This window comes from Pleurodeles waltl, chromosome 3_1 (assembly GCF_031143425.1).
Source record: "Pleurodeles waltl isolate 20211129_DDA chromosome 3_1, aPleWal1.hap1.20221129, whole genome shotgun sequence".
In the NCBI taxonomy this organism is placed as follows: domain Eukaryota; kingdom Metazoa; phylum Chordata; class Amphibia; order Caudata; family Salamandridae; genus Pleurodeles; species Pleurodeles waltl.
The window spans coordinates 615913268-615927581 of record NC_090440.1 but is presented as its reverse complement, the minus strand read 5'-3'; positions in this window follow the sequence as shown (position 1 = coordinate 615927581).

Sequence of the window (14314 nt, the reverse complement as noted above, 5' to 3'; positions counted from 1 at the left end):
TGTAGGACCTCAACTTATCCTTGTACTGCCCAGGGGTAGGACCATACCTTGTAAGCAAGGCATCCTTCATGCTAGAGTAGATAAGATTTTGAGCATCCCCTAAGGCTGTCAGTGTATCCCTACCCTCTACCTCAAAGTGCTTCCACAGACCCGTCCCCCAATGAGCTTCAGGGACCAGATTCATGTGGAGAGCAGACTCATACCCCTTGAACCACAAGCATATGTCATCCTCCCTCTTGTAATATTTCACAAGGTCTTTCGGAATGTGCACCCCCCTCTCAGGCTGCACTGTAGGGTTGCTGCCACCATCTCTACTGGGCTGCCTTCTATGATCCATCTCTCTCAAGCTAAGCTCATGAGCCATAGCTAACTTCCTCTCTTCAAGGGCTACCCTTCTCTGCTCCAATTGGTACTCCATTTCTGCCTGTCTGTCCTGTAACTCCTCAGGTATCAGACCCTTAGATGAGACACTGACCTTCTCCCTGGACATAAAAGGCCCACCCACAATACCATTGTGTACGGAACACTCTTCCTCCTTCTCCTCACCTCCCTCATCGTCTGTGTGCCCTTTAGTGCCCTTGGCTGTCACTCAGGCCCTCAGCACCTTTTGCAGCTCCTCCTTCCTGGATGAGCTCTTAATGGGATAGTCAAAACTTTTACAGAACTGCTTCAACTGAGAATTGGTATAACTCTCCAATTCCTCAAGGTCAAAGTCAGTTCCAACTTATCCATCTCCAGCTTGGGACATGATGAAGATTCAAGAACAAGTGCAAAGTTCCAAAGGCAGAAAAACAAGTTCCTAATTGAAGTTCCAAAGAAAGTCAATCAAGGAATCAGCGAAAAAATGGAAGTAGAACGAAAACAGTCCCAAAGAGAAAAAAATCAAAGATCACCAAACAAGTAGTATGTGGTCACGTAGTAGTCTGAACTCAAAATAGTAGTGTACACTTAATTATTGTATGTCAAGTACAAATACAAGTCTAAATCCCAACCGCTGATCACCAATGTTAGAAATGGCGTCTTTGGTTGACAGTCAGGTCACCCCCTGTTCAAGCAAGGACCCTCACTCTAGTCAGGTTAAAAGAGAATCACCCTCAGCTAACCCCTGCTTACCTCCTTGGTAGCTTGGCAGAGCAGTAGGCTTAACTTCAGAGTGCTAGGTGAAAAGTATTTGTACCAACACACACAGTAACTCAATGTAAACACTACAAAATGACACACCAACAGTTTAGAAAAATAGGAAATATTTATCCAAACAAAACAAGACCAAAATGACAAAAATCCCCAATACACGTCAAGTTATTAATTAAAAATCAAAAAGAGTTTTTAAGTAGTTTTAAACACACACTAGCGCTGCTAGCGTGAAAATATACCTGGTGCACTTCCAAAATAACCCGCACTGGCGAGTGCGCATCAAAAAGGGCTTGCGAGGCGTTGATTCCACTTACGAGCTGGACTGTGCGTCATTTCTCTTTTCACCGGGTCAGGGTGCGTCATTTCTTCTCTCCGCAGGAGAGCGGTGCGTCTATCCGGTCAGCACTCTCGGGTCCGGGCAGGCTTTGCGTTGTTTTTCCACGCACAGCGATACTTGAGTCGGAAATCCAGCCGCACGATGATCCGAAAACCCTGCAGCGGGGGTTGTGATCTCCCAGCCTCTGTCAGCGATGCTGCGCTTGGTTTCTCCTGCTCCGTGTGTCGATTCTTCGGTCGCGTTTCCTGCGAGCGTCGTTTCTCAGCTGCGGAGCCAGCGGCGCATCGTTTCTTCAGCCTCAGATTGGAGTCGCGTCAATCTTTTCCCTGCACGGCGCTCTGTGCGTGGATTTCCTTGTCTTTAGGCTTCCAGCTTCTCCTTTCAGGGTCCTAGGAACTGGATGGGCACCACAGGGCAGAGTAGGAGTCTCTTCAGAGACTCCAGGTGCTGGCAGAGAGAAGTCTTTGCTGTCCCTGAGACTTCAAAAAACAGGAGGCAAGCTCTAGACCAAGCACTTGGAGATTTCTTCCCAAAATGGAAGGCACACAAAGTCCAGTCTTTGCCCTCTTACTCTGGCAGAAGCAGCAACTGCAGGATAGTTCCACAAAACACAGTCACAGGCAGGGAAGCTCTTTTTCCTCAGCTCTTCAGCTCTTCTCCAGGCAGAAGTTCCTCTTATTTCCAGAGGAGTTTCTAAAGTCTGTGGTTTTGGGTGCCCTTCTTATACCCAATTTCTCCTTTGAAGTAGGCCTACTTCAAAGCAAAGTCTCTTGTGAATGTGAAATCCTGTCTTGCCCAGGCCAGGCCCCAGACACTCACCAGGGGGTTGGAGTCTGCATTGTGTGAGGGCAGGCACAGCCCTTTCAGGTGTGAGTGACCACTCCTCCCCTCCCTCGTAGCGCAGATGGCTCATCAGGATATGCAGGCTACACCCCAGCTCCCTTTGTGTCACTGTCTAGTGTGAGGTGCAACCAGCCCAAATGTCAACCTGACCCAGACAGGGAATCCACAAACAGGCAGAGTCAAAGAAATGGTATAAGCAAGAAAATGCTCACTTTCTAAAAGTGGCATTTTCAGACATACAATTTTAAAATCAACTTTACTAAAAGATGTATTTTTAAATTGTGAGCTCAGAGACCCCAAACTCCACATGTCCATCCACTCCCAAAGGGAATCTACACTTTAATCAGATTTAAAGGTAGCCCCTATGTTAACCTGTGAGAGGGACAGGCCTTGCAACAGTGAAAAAGGAATTTAGCAGTATTTCACTGTCAGGACATATAAAATGCATTACTATGGTGGTCATTACAACCCTGGCGGTCGGTGTTAAAGCAGCGGTAAGACTGCCAACAGGCCGGGCGTAAAAAAATTGCAGTTACGACCGTGGCGGAAACCGGTGGTACAAACAAACAGCGCGGCGGTCACCGCCAACAGACAGGCGGTGGACAAAGTACTGCCCAGAGTAACACAACAGGCCAATCCGCCACCTTTTCCGGGGCGGATTCACCGTGGATAAAAACACGGCGGAAACAGGATTCCGAATGGAAAACACTCACCTCTACACAGCCCACGAGGAACTAGGACACCATGGAGCCGGAACTCCAAATTCTCCCTGCGATAGTCTTCCTGCTACTCTACCAGGAGCATGAACGCTGGCGGCGAAGACCACGGTGAGTACTGCACCTACGACACAGGGTAGGGGGGAGGAAAAAAACAGGGGGACACACACACAACACCCCCACCCCCACCCTCACCCACCACAACACACACACTAATCCATATTGATATATCACAGTTACACCCCCCCAACCGCCCCGGAAGAATGCAAAGACAAAAGCAAATGAGTGTATTCATTGTAATATGTTAAAAGCAAGTAGGCAAAAATATATATATATACCAGTAACAAAATATACACCAAGCATAGTAGTCCAGGTAGTGCTCCAATTAAGTCCGTGGAACACTGGGCCCACACGGTATGGGCGAGGCCCACACAAGATCCATGACGGAGAGAACACTGGAGGAGCATCAGATAGCAAGAAAACAGGCACCTCGGGGGGGAAAGGGGGGGCACCTCAGCCGGTTAAGTGCACGACGCCAAATCCACGAGGGGGCCACATGCCCACTGTTCCATCCTGGGGAGTGCAAAGCCACAGACTCTCAAGTCTCTACAGTGGGTGGGTTGCCCACTGTTCAATCCTGGGGAGTGCAAAGCCACAGTCTCTCAAGTCTCTACAGTGGGTGGATTGCCCACTGTTCCATCCTGGGGAGTGCAAAGCCACAGTCTCTCAAGTGGATGACAGTCTCCACTGGTTCTGGAGGGGGCATGGTGCCCAGAGTGCTTCATCCTGCTAAGGACAGAGGTAGTGGATGTATCTCTTCACAGGTTCTGGAGGGGGCTTGGTGCCCACAGTGCTTCATCCTGCTAAGGACAGAGGTAGTGGATGGATAACTCCACTGGTTCTGGAGGGGGCATTGTGCCCGGAGTGCTTCATCCTGCTAAGGACAGAGGGAGTGGATGACAGTCTCCACTGGTCCTGGAGGGGGCATGGTGCCCAGAGTGCTTCATCCTGCTAAGGACAGAGGTGGTGGATGTATCTCTCCACTGGTTCTGGAGGGGGCTTGGTGCCCAGAGTGCTTCATCCTGCTAAGGACAGAGGTAGTCGATGGATATCTCCACTGGTTCTGGAGGGGGCATGGTGCCCAGAGTGCTTCATCCTGCTGAGGACAGAGGTAGTGGATGACAGTCTCCACTGGTTCTGGAGGGGGCATGGTGCCCAGAGTGCTTCATTCTGCCCGTGATGGACTCAGTAGCGTCAGTGCCCTTGGCGCTCATGGGCCAGCGTTGCTTGAGACGGCGGTGCCCTGTTCAGCGGTGCTTGAGACGGCGGTGACCTGTTCAGCGGTGCTTGGAGTGGCGGGCTCCTTTGCAGTGACTCAGCTGCTGGCAGTCCTTAATGGCCCAGCGGGGCTTGTGCTGGCGGTCCTCTCTAGCCCAGCGGGTCTTGTGCTGGTGGTCCTTCATGGCCCAGCGGGGCTTGTGCTGGCGGTCATCTCTAGCCCAGCGGGGCTTGTGCTGGCAGTCCTTCACGGCCCAGCGGGTCTTGTGCTGGTGGTCCTCTCTAGCCCAGCGGGGCTCGTGCTGGCGGTCCTCTATGTCCCAGCGGGGATGACGGCTGTGGCCTCCTGGGCAGCAGGGTTGGTGCTGGCGGTGGCCTCCTGGGCAGCAGGGCTGGTGGCGGTGGCCTCCGGGGCAGCTGGGCTGGTGCTGGTGGTGGCCTCCTGGGCAGCAGGGCTGGTGCTGGCGGTGGCCTCCTGGGCAGCAGGGCTGGCGCTGGCGGTGGCCTCCTGGGCAGCAGGGCTGGTGGCCTCCTGGGCAGCTGGGCTGGTGCTGGTGGTGGCCTCCTGAGCAGCAGGGCTGGTGCTGGCGGTGGCCTCTGGGGCAGCAGGACTGGTGGCGGTGGCCTCCTGGGCAGCGGGGATTATGGCGGTGGCCTCCTGGGCAGCTGGGCTGGTCCTGGCGGTGGCCTACTGAGCAGCGGGGAGGATGGCAGTCTTCTCCGCCGTGCTGCTCTTCCCAGACTTGTTGAGTTTCTTGTGCCCCTTCCCCACCTTGGAAGGTGTCGCAGGTGACTGCACACTCCCCCCTGTACCCCTGGGAGTAGCTTTGGTGGCTGGAGTCTTCCCCCTCTCCCGCCGGGGACTGGCCAACTTCTGATGCTTGACAGGTGGGGGACTGTCTGTGCTGTGGCTCCGTGCCACACTGGCTGCCCTGGTGGCTGGTGCACTCCAGATTCCGGTGACTACAGGCACAACTGGTCCCGGAGATGTTGTGGCTGAGGTGCTAGTTCGGGACCTAGGAGATGGACGGGGTGGGGGAGGTGTGGGAAAGAGGTCAAGGTTGGACAGGAAAAGTTTCTTGGAGACACTGGGACGGGTAGCTGGAGGGGGTTTGGGAGTGGAGGAAGAGGTTGTGGCTGTAGGAGGTGTTCGTTTGCTGACTTTGGGTGAAGGTGCATGCGCTGGAGGCTGTCGTGAGGTGGATGGCTGTTGGGTGGGTGTGTGCCTGTGTTTGTGTATCTTGGGAGGGGGCGTCACAGACACACTGGGAGAGGACACAGGGGACGTGTGAATGGTAGTGGAGGTGGTGACTGCACGTGAGCGGGGTGTGGTGGTGGGTGTGCTGGTGATGGTAGTAGTGGCTGTAGAGGTAGTGCATGCAGGTGTGAGTGTAGATGAGACTGGGAGGGAGACGAGGAGGAGGGGGACACAGTGGAGGTAGTGGATGTTGGTGTGTCTGCATGTGTGTGATGCTTGCATGAGTGCCTGTGGGATGTGTGGTGCTTATGTTTGCCAGAGCTTCCCTTGTGTGTTGACGTGTGTGCATGCTAGTCTAGAGGTGTGCTTGGGATAGACTGGGTACAGGGGATTGGGTCTGGGTGGAGGAAGTTGGAGGGGGGTGGCTAGACACAGGGACAATGGCTGTCATCAGTGCTGAGGCCAGAGTCTGAAAAGCTCGCTGAAGGGCCGCCTGACCAGAATGAATGCCCCACAGGAATGCATTTGGTTGTTGCAACTGCCTTTCTACACCCTGGATGGCATTCAAAATGGTAGACTGCCCAACAGTGAGGGACCTGAGGAGGTCAATGGCCTCCTTACTGAGGGCAGCAGGGGTGACTGGGGCAGGGCCTGAGGTGCCTGGTGCGAAGGTGAGGCCCACCCTCCCGGGTGTGCGGGCCCGGGGCAAAGGCTGAGGGGCTGCTGGGAGGGCGGTGCTGGAAGGGGGGGATGGCGGCTGTACCTGTAGATGGGGGGGGGCACAGATGCTGCTGCCACCAAAAGGGAGCTCCCATCAGAGGACGAGTCCGTGTCATTGGTCTCAGCTCCTGTCCCCGCCGTTGAGCTCCCCTCGCCCTCCGTCCCACTGGTGAAGTCCGATTCCGTATTTTGGCCCTCCATGGCCATGTGGGATGCAGCCCCCTCATGCTCCGGTGCCACTGCTCCTCCGCCTGATGATTCTAATGCACACAAGAACAGGGAGACCACAAAAAGGGGGGGGACGACAGAAGAAAGACATGTTGAGTGCTTGCATTACCGCTACCGTTGGCGGACACGACAGACACAAAAGCCCCCTGCACTACGCTGCGCTCTTGGGCTCCACTGTTCAATTCCTGGGAAATGGCCTACTAGGCTATGGATGACATCTGCATACATGGCTGACACAGGCGCATGACTAGGTGTAGTTGGCACTCTACAGAGTTGCGGTGGGTGCCACATGGCCTGCCTTTCGGAGGGACCTTGCCTACGGAACTCGCCCTGGCCTAGGGAAACCCACAGCCCACTTCCCCCACCGAAACCCCTCCACTGCGCGCAAAATCAGCAGGATGAGAGTGTACTCACCCCCTTGTGACTGCTGTGATGCCCTCAAGCGCCCATCCAACTCCGGGTACGGCACCGCCAGGATCCTGAACATCAGGGGGGTCATGGTGTGATGGGCACCCCTCCCACGTTGGGAGGTCATCCCCAGCTGAGCCTCTGCCGTCTTCTTGCTCCAGCGGCGAATGTCCTCCCATCTTTTCCGGCAGTGGGTGCTCCGTCTGTGGTAGACCCCCAGGGTCCGGACGTCCTTGGCGATGGCACGCCAAATATATTTTTTCTGGTGGGCGCTGACCTACATGATTTGTACAGGGGGAAGAGAAACTTATTACCAACTGCACCGTCACAGTCATTGGCCCCCATCCCTACCCCTGGCATGTGGCACATGCACTCACTGTCGTTTCATGCACGCCGCACTCTCCCCCCTTCCTTTTTACATCCACCCCTCTCCACACAGGCACAGCCCATACAGCATGCTCCCAGTGTGCTTACCTGTTTGTCTGGAGGACCGTAGAGTAGCGTGTACTGGGGGAGGACCCCATCCACGAGTTTCTCCAACTCCTCCGATGTGAAGGTAGGGGCCCTTTCCCCAGACACTCGAGCCATTGTCTCTTCCAGACCGAGGTCACAGCAGCACTTGCAGTGTAGGTCCTCTCCTGTCGAAGATCAGGTATCAAGTGATTGAAGTGATAGAAAATGGCGGTCACGTCCGTGGCGGTGCGTACCGTCACCGCCGGCGTACATCGTAATTGGCTCCTGGGACCCATAGGGTCCAATGTTAACCAATGCAGCATTGTGCCGCAGTCTTCGACCGTTCTACCGCGACGGTGTACAACGCCAGCGCAGTTACCTCACATCCCATTGTCCCACTTTACAGGTCAGGCAGCCGCCATTTCAGGGCCCACATGGCTTCATTTTCAAATGCATCACACATACCTAGTCCTAGACTCAACGCACATACAGGCCACTTTTTAGATTATGATTGGTGTTCTGTGTAAGCTGGGGGTACGTACCTCTGAGTAGTTTGTGCTCGCTGTTGTCCTTCATAGTCTTCTGGGACATGTGAGGAGATGGCGGCATCCTCCGGTGTACCGACCGTTGGTGGACCTGTCGACAATGGAGGGAGGACATGTGATCATCACATACAGGCTTGACCGTGCCACAATCCAGGAACTGTGTACCCAGTTGGAGCCAGACCTGATGTCAGCTATCCGCCATCCCACAGGAATACCCCTCAAGTGCAGGTGCTGTCAGTGCTCCATTTCCTTGCAAGTGGGTCATTTCAAACAACAGTGGCCATAGCATCAGGGATGTCCCAGCCTATGTTTTCCAACATGTTGTCCAGAGTATTTTCTGCCCTGCTGATACACATGCGGAGCTACATCGTTTTCCCTCACGTGGAGGATTAGCCTACAGTGAAAAGTGATTTCTATGCCCTAGGACATATCCCCAACATCATAGGTGCCATTGATGGGACACATGTGGCTTTGCCCCCCCCCCACAAGAGTGAACAGGTGTACAGAAACTGGAAGAGTTATCATTCGATGAATGTACAGATGGTATGTTTGGCCGACCAGTACATCTCCCATGTGAATGCCAAGTTCCCTGGCTCAGTGCATGATGCCTACATCCTGCGGAATAGCAGCATCCCTTATGTGATGGGTCAACTCCAGAGGCACCGTGTGTGGCTATTAGGTGAGCACCTGGAAGCTATTCAGTGGGAATGGTTGTCTGGGTCTGGGGATATCCGTCCAGGTTAGTGTGTGTCTAACAGTTGTCCCTCGCCATTTGCAGGTGACTCTGGTTACCCCAACCTGTCATGGCTACTGACCCCAGTGAGGAATCCCAGGGCAAGGGCAGAGGAATGCTACAATGAGGCCCATGGGCGAATTAGGAGGGTTATCGAGCGGACCTTCGGCCTCCTGAAGGCCAGGTTCAGGTGCCTCCATATGACTAGTGGATCCCTATTCTACTCACCAAAGAAGGTGTGCCAGATCATCGTGGCCTGCTGTATGCTTCACAGCTTGGCTTTGCGACGACATGTGCCTTTTCTGCAGGAGGATGGTCCAGATGGCGGTGTTGTTGCAGCTGTGGAGCCTGTGGACAGTGAAGACGAGGAAGCAGAAGAAGAAGACATGGACAACAGGGACTCAGTGATCCAGCAATATTTCCAGTGAAACACAGGTAAGAATACAAACCTGCCTACTACATGTACTTAAACACTACTACCTCTCTACTGTCTGTCGTTTTCACCCAGTGTATGGTCACTGAGTTGTCACTTTCCCTTATGATTTCACAGATGTGGGTCCCACTGTGTGACATCTGCTTTGATTCCTCATGGACTAGAGCTGTGTGACATAGGTATGTTGATATTACAAATGAAAGAGCTTTTTGCCACAGTAATTGCTAATACAGTATTCCGAAATCACAGACTGACTCCAGATTGTTTTGTGCTTTAAGGGTGTTTATTTTAGTGCTCAAAATTGGAGGGGGTAGCAAAATGGTGAGGGGTGATGGCGGAGGAATGTCCATGGCAGAGTCCACTCTATTAGTCTCACAGGTGCATTGCCCAAAAGGGCATTGGAAGTGGAGCAGGGGCAGTTTAAGGATGGACAGGGTGACAAGGTGGGACAGTAGGATGACAATCAGGGTGGTCTCATTTGTTGGCGGGGGTCTTGGCATCGTTCTCTGTCTTTGTCCTGAATCTCAGGGACCGCTTGCGGGGTGGTTCTCCCTCTGCAGGGGGTGGGGTGCTGGTGTGGTGGTTCTGTGGCGGTGCCTCCTGTTCACTAGCGCCGGCGGAGGTGGTGGGCAGTTCATCATCTAGGCTAGTGTCAGGGGCCCCTTGTAGTGCCACAGTGTCCCTCCTGGTGTTTAGTACTTCCTTCAGCACCCCTACGATGGTGCCCAGGGTAGAATTGATGGATCTGCGTTCCTCCCTGAAGCCCAAATTATGTTCCTCCTGCAGGCGCTGGGGCTCCTGAAACTTGCCAGTACCGTTGCCATCGTCTCCTGGGAGTGGTGGTATGCTCTCATGATGTTGGAGAGGGCCTCGTGGAGAGTGGGTTCCCTGGGCCTGTCCGCCCCCTGTCGCACAGCAGCCCTCCCAGTTCCCCTGTTTCCCTGGGCCTCTGTCCCCTGAACGGTGTGCCCACTGTCACTGCCCCCAGGTCCCTGTTGTTGTTGGGGTGGTGGGTTAGCCTGGGTGCCCTGTAGTGGTGGACACACAGCTGATTGACGTGTCCTGGGGACGGAGGTATGGGCCTGCTGGGTGGGTGCTGTGCTGGTGTTTCCAGAGGGGGGAAGCTCTGTGGTGGCCTGTGACTGGGTGAGGGCAACCGACTGTCCCGAGGTCCCAGATGGGCCGGGCTAGTCATCTAGATCCAGTTTACCAGAGGTGCTGTCATCACTGTGGGCCTCTTCTGTTGGTGGTGTGGAAATGTGTGGACCCTCCTGTCTGGTGACATTGGGTAGGGGTCCTGCAGGGGTATAAAAGGATGTTTATTACATCTGTGTGTGCCATGGTGTGTAATGGGTGGGTGACCGTGTACTCCAGTGCTTGCATTCCTGTGTGGGACCTTGTGTGATGATGGTTTAGGGGGGTGTATGGGTATGCACAGTGGCCATGCTTTAGTGATGGGTGTCCATGCTTTGTTGTTGCATGCAGGGCTTGGGGTTAGGATGGAAAAAGGAGAGGAATCCAACCAATTGACTTCCTTAAAATGCCAAATTAATGAGAAGGTTGTGAGAACTTCAAACCAGGGGGCCTGGACCCTAAGCCTCCCAATACTTGAAATGCTAGGTAAAATGGTGGTGAGTTCTCACTTAAAAAATAATTAATAATAAGCACAATGCCTCAATTATAGTTTATTTGTATCAAGAAAAAGCAATCAGTTCCATGAAGTTATAATTCTTGTTATTATATAACAGTCTTTAAGCAGAAAATAAAATCCAAAGGTCTGCAACTCTGTAGTCCAATCAACCAGTACCAAGGTTGAGAAGATAACACGTGAAAGTTTTCAATGGCGAAACAGCCAGGTTTGAAAGAAATCAAGTGGCACAAATCGATGATGGAACAGCCAACACGTGTTTCGCCCCTTATGCGGGTAAGCGGGGGCTTTTTCAAGGCTGTGAAAGATATGTATATGTATAGCATATGTCATAAAGCAAGCAATGGAATTATCAAATTACAGGCTTGCTATCCATGCAAGTCATGCAGACTAAAGTGTGCTCCCTCTTGGTGAAAAGTGTGGTTAAATCGATGTAGTCCATGACAAACTTCCAATATGAGCCAAATGCTGAAGTCATAAATAGAATGTTAGTGAGATAAGACCATAAGTGAAATTAGCAAACAACTTTTAACCACTCTTGGGTAAATTCAAAGACAGAGGAAAGGATGATATTATTATAAACCAATCAACAGTAATAGGTGAGGAAAGCGCATGCTGGCACACACGTGATGTTAGTTCTAACTTTGGCTCAGGAGGGGCAAGGCACAAAGAGTGGTATGGTCATAAGGGATCTAATGGCTTTCTATGAACTCTGAGCATATCGCTCACATCCATTAGTCCTATTATGACTTTTTCTTGTTTTGACATGCACTCATACTTACATTATCGATTTACAAATCTTTGTGCCTTGTTTCAAGGGAGTGAGTCCGTTATTTCTAATTCCTGAGCACTTTAAGGTTTTTTTTGTATTAGTTATGAAATACTGCTTACATTTGAGAACTCTTTAAAACTTGTTTCCTTGCTTAGATTACATTTCGCATTAATGACAATAGATGCCAGAAGCTTTCTTTTAATGCCTTGAATTGGGTATGTTACCAACCCTTTAGATTTTGTTATTTCTGTCATCTCGTTTCACAGGGTGTTTTTACTAGCATCTGTTCGCATGCATCCCTCCTGAGCCAAAGTTAGAACTAACATCACATGTGTGCCAGCATGCGCTTTCCTCACCTATTACTGTTGATTGGTTTATAATAATATCATCCTTTCCTCTGTCTTTGAATTTACCCAAGAGTGGTTAAAAGTTGTTTGCTAATTTCACTTATGGTCTTATCTCACTAACATTCTATTTATGACTTCAGCATTTGGCTCATATTGGAAGTTTGTCATGGACTACATCGATTTAACCACACTTTTCACCAATAGGGAGCACACTTTAGTCTGTATGACTTGCATGGATAGCAAGCCTGTAATTTGATAATTCCATTGCTTGCTTTATGACTTATGCTATACATATACATATCTTTCACAGCCTTGAAAAAGCCCCCGCTTACCCGCATAAGGGGCGAAACACGTGTTGGCTGTTCCATCATCGATTTGTGCCACTTGATTTCTTTCAAACCTGGCTGTTTCGCCATTGAAAACTTTCACGTGTTATCTTCTCAACCTTGGTACTGGTTGATTGGACTACAGAGTTGCAGACCTTTGGATTTTATTTTCTGCTTAAAGACTGTTATATAATAACAAGAATTATAACTTCATGGAACTGATTGCTTTTTCTTGATACGAATAAACTATAATTGAGGCATTGTGCTTATTATTAATGATTTTTTAAGTGAGAACTCACCACCATTTTACCTTGGGGTTAGGATGTGTGGTTTGTGATATTGGGACATTTGTGAGGAGTTAGAGTGATGGGGGTGAGGGTGAGGGTGGGGGTATGTGCTGGCATGTAGGTAGGGTGGGTGATGTAATAGTTAAGATTTGACTTACCAGAGTCCATTCCTCCACCTACCCCTGCGAGGCCCTCAGGATGCAGAATTGCCAAGACCTGCTCCTCCCATGTTGTTAGTTGTGGGGGAGGAGGTGGGAGTCCGCCGCCAGTCCGCTGAACCGCAAGGTGGTGTCTTGAGACCACGGAACGCAACTTCCCCCGTAGGTCGTTCCACCTCTTCCTGATCTCCTCCCAATTTCTTGGGTGCTGTCCCACTGCGTTGACCCTGTCCACTATTATTCGCCATAGCTCCATCTTCCTTGCAATTGAGGTGTGCTGCACCTGTGATCCGAAACGCTGTGGCTCTACCCAGACGATTTCCTCCACCATGACCCTGAGCTCCTCCTCTGAGAACCTGGGGTGTCTTTGCCGTGCCATGGGGTGGTGTAGGTGATGTGTGGGGTGGTGTGTGGGGTGATAAGTGTGCTGATATGTAGTGGTGTGTAGTGTGAGGTGCGTGGAAGTTATGTGGGTGATGGTGTGTGCCTGTGGATGCTAGTATTGTTGATGGTGGTGTCTCTCTCTGGCCTTCGTTCGTGATTTTTTGTCGTAGGGGTTTGTGGGTGATGTGGGTGTGTGTTTTATATTGTATTGGGTGTGTGGAAGTGGTGTGTGTATGTGTATCAGGTGTGTGTATCTTGAATTGTCCAATGTGGCTGTGTTTTGTATGTGTGTGTGTATTTTGAGCGCAGCGGTGTGTACCGCCAATGGAATACTGTAGTTGAAAGACCGCTGTGTGGATTCGTGTGTCGTGATAGTGTGGGCGTATTTCTGTTGGCGTGACGGTGGAGGTTTTGTTTTCGCCAGTGTATCACTGACCTTTGGTGTGGCGGACTTGTGTGGGTGTCTGAATTTTGGCGGATTCCGTGCTGTGGGTCATAATAACTGTGGCGGTTTTCCGCGGCCGCAGCGGTGTGTTGGCGGTCTTCTGAACGTCAGTATGCGGCTTTTACCACCAATGTTGTAATGACCGCCTATATGTCCTACCTCAACCATACACTGCACCCTGCTCTTGGGGCTACCTGGGGCCTACCTTAGGGGTGTCTGATATGTAAGAAAAGGGAAGGTTTAGGCGTGGCAAGTGGGTACACTTGCCAGGTCGAATTTACAGTTAAGACTGCACACACAGACACTGCTTTGGCATGTCTGAGACATGATTACAGAGCTACTTATGTGGGTGGCACAACCAGTGCTGCAGGCCCACTAGTAGCATTTGATTCACAGGCCCTGGCACCTGAAGTGCACTTTACAAGGGACTTACTAGTAAATCAAATAGCCAATCATGGATAAGCCCATCACATACACATTTTGAAAAGGAGCACCTGCACTTTAGCACTGGTTAGCAGTGGTAAAGTGCCCAGAGTAACAAAAACAGTAAAATCAGAGTCCAGCACACATCAACAACCTGGGGAACAGGAGCACAAAGTTGAGGGAGACCACACCAAGGATGAAAAGTCTAACACCACCCATCCCAAAACCAAGCCTATGCATGGACATCACTCACAGACATGCATGGAGAGCATGCCCAATAGAGAGTGACACACCCAGCCCACAAAATCACCACTCACACAAGGCCAAGCCGACAGGGAAATCACCATCATAGAGGGAAACACACCCATGCACAAAGATGGCACATGCAGATACATTAACAATGCATTTGCATCCCAACAGGACCCCTACCCAACATCACCGGAGAGGAGGTGCCAGCTACATCCAGTCCCCCCCGAGAAGAGGCCCACAGTGATGACA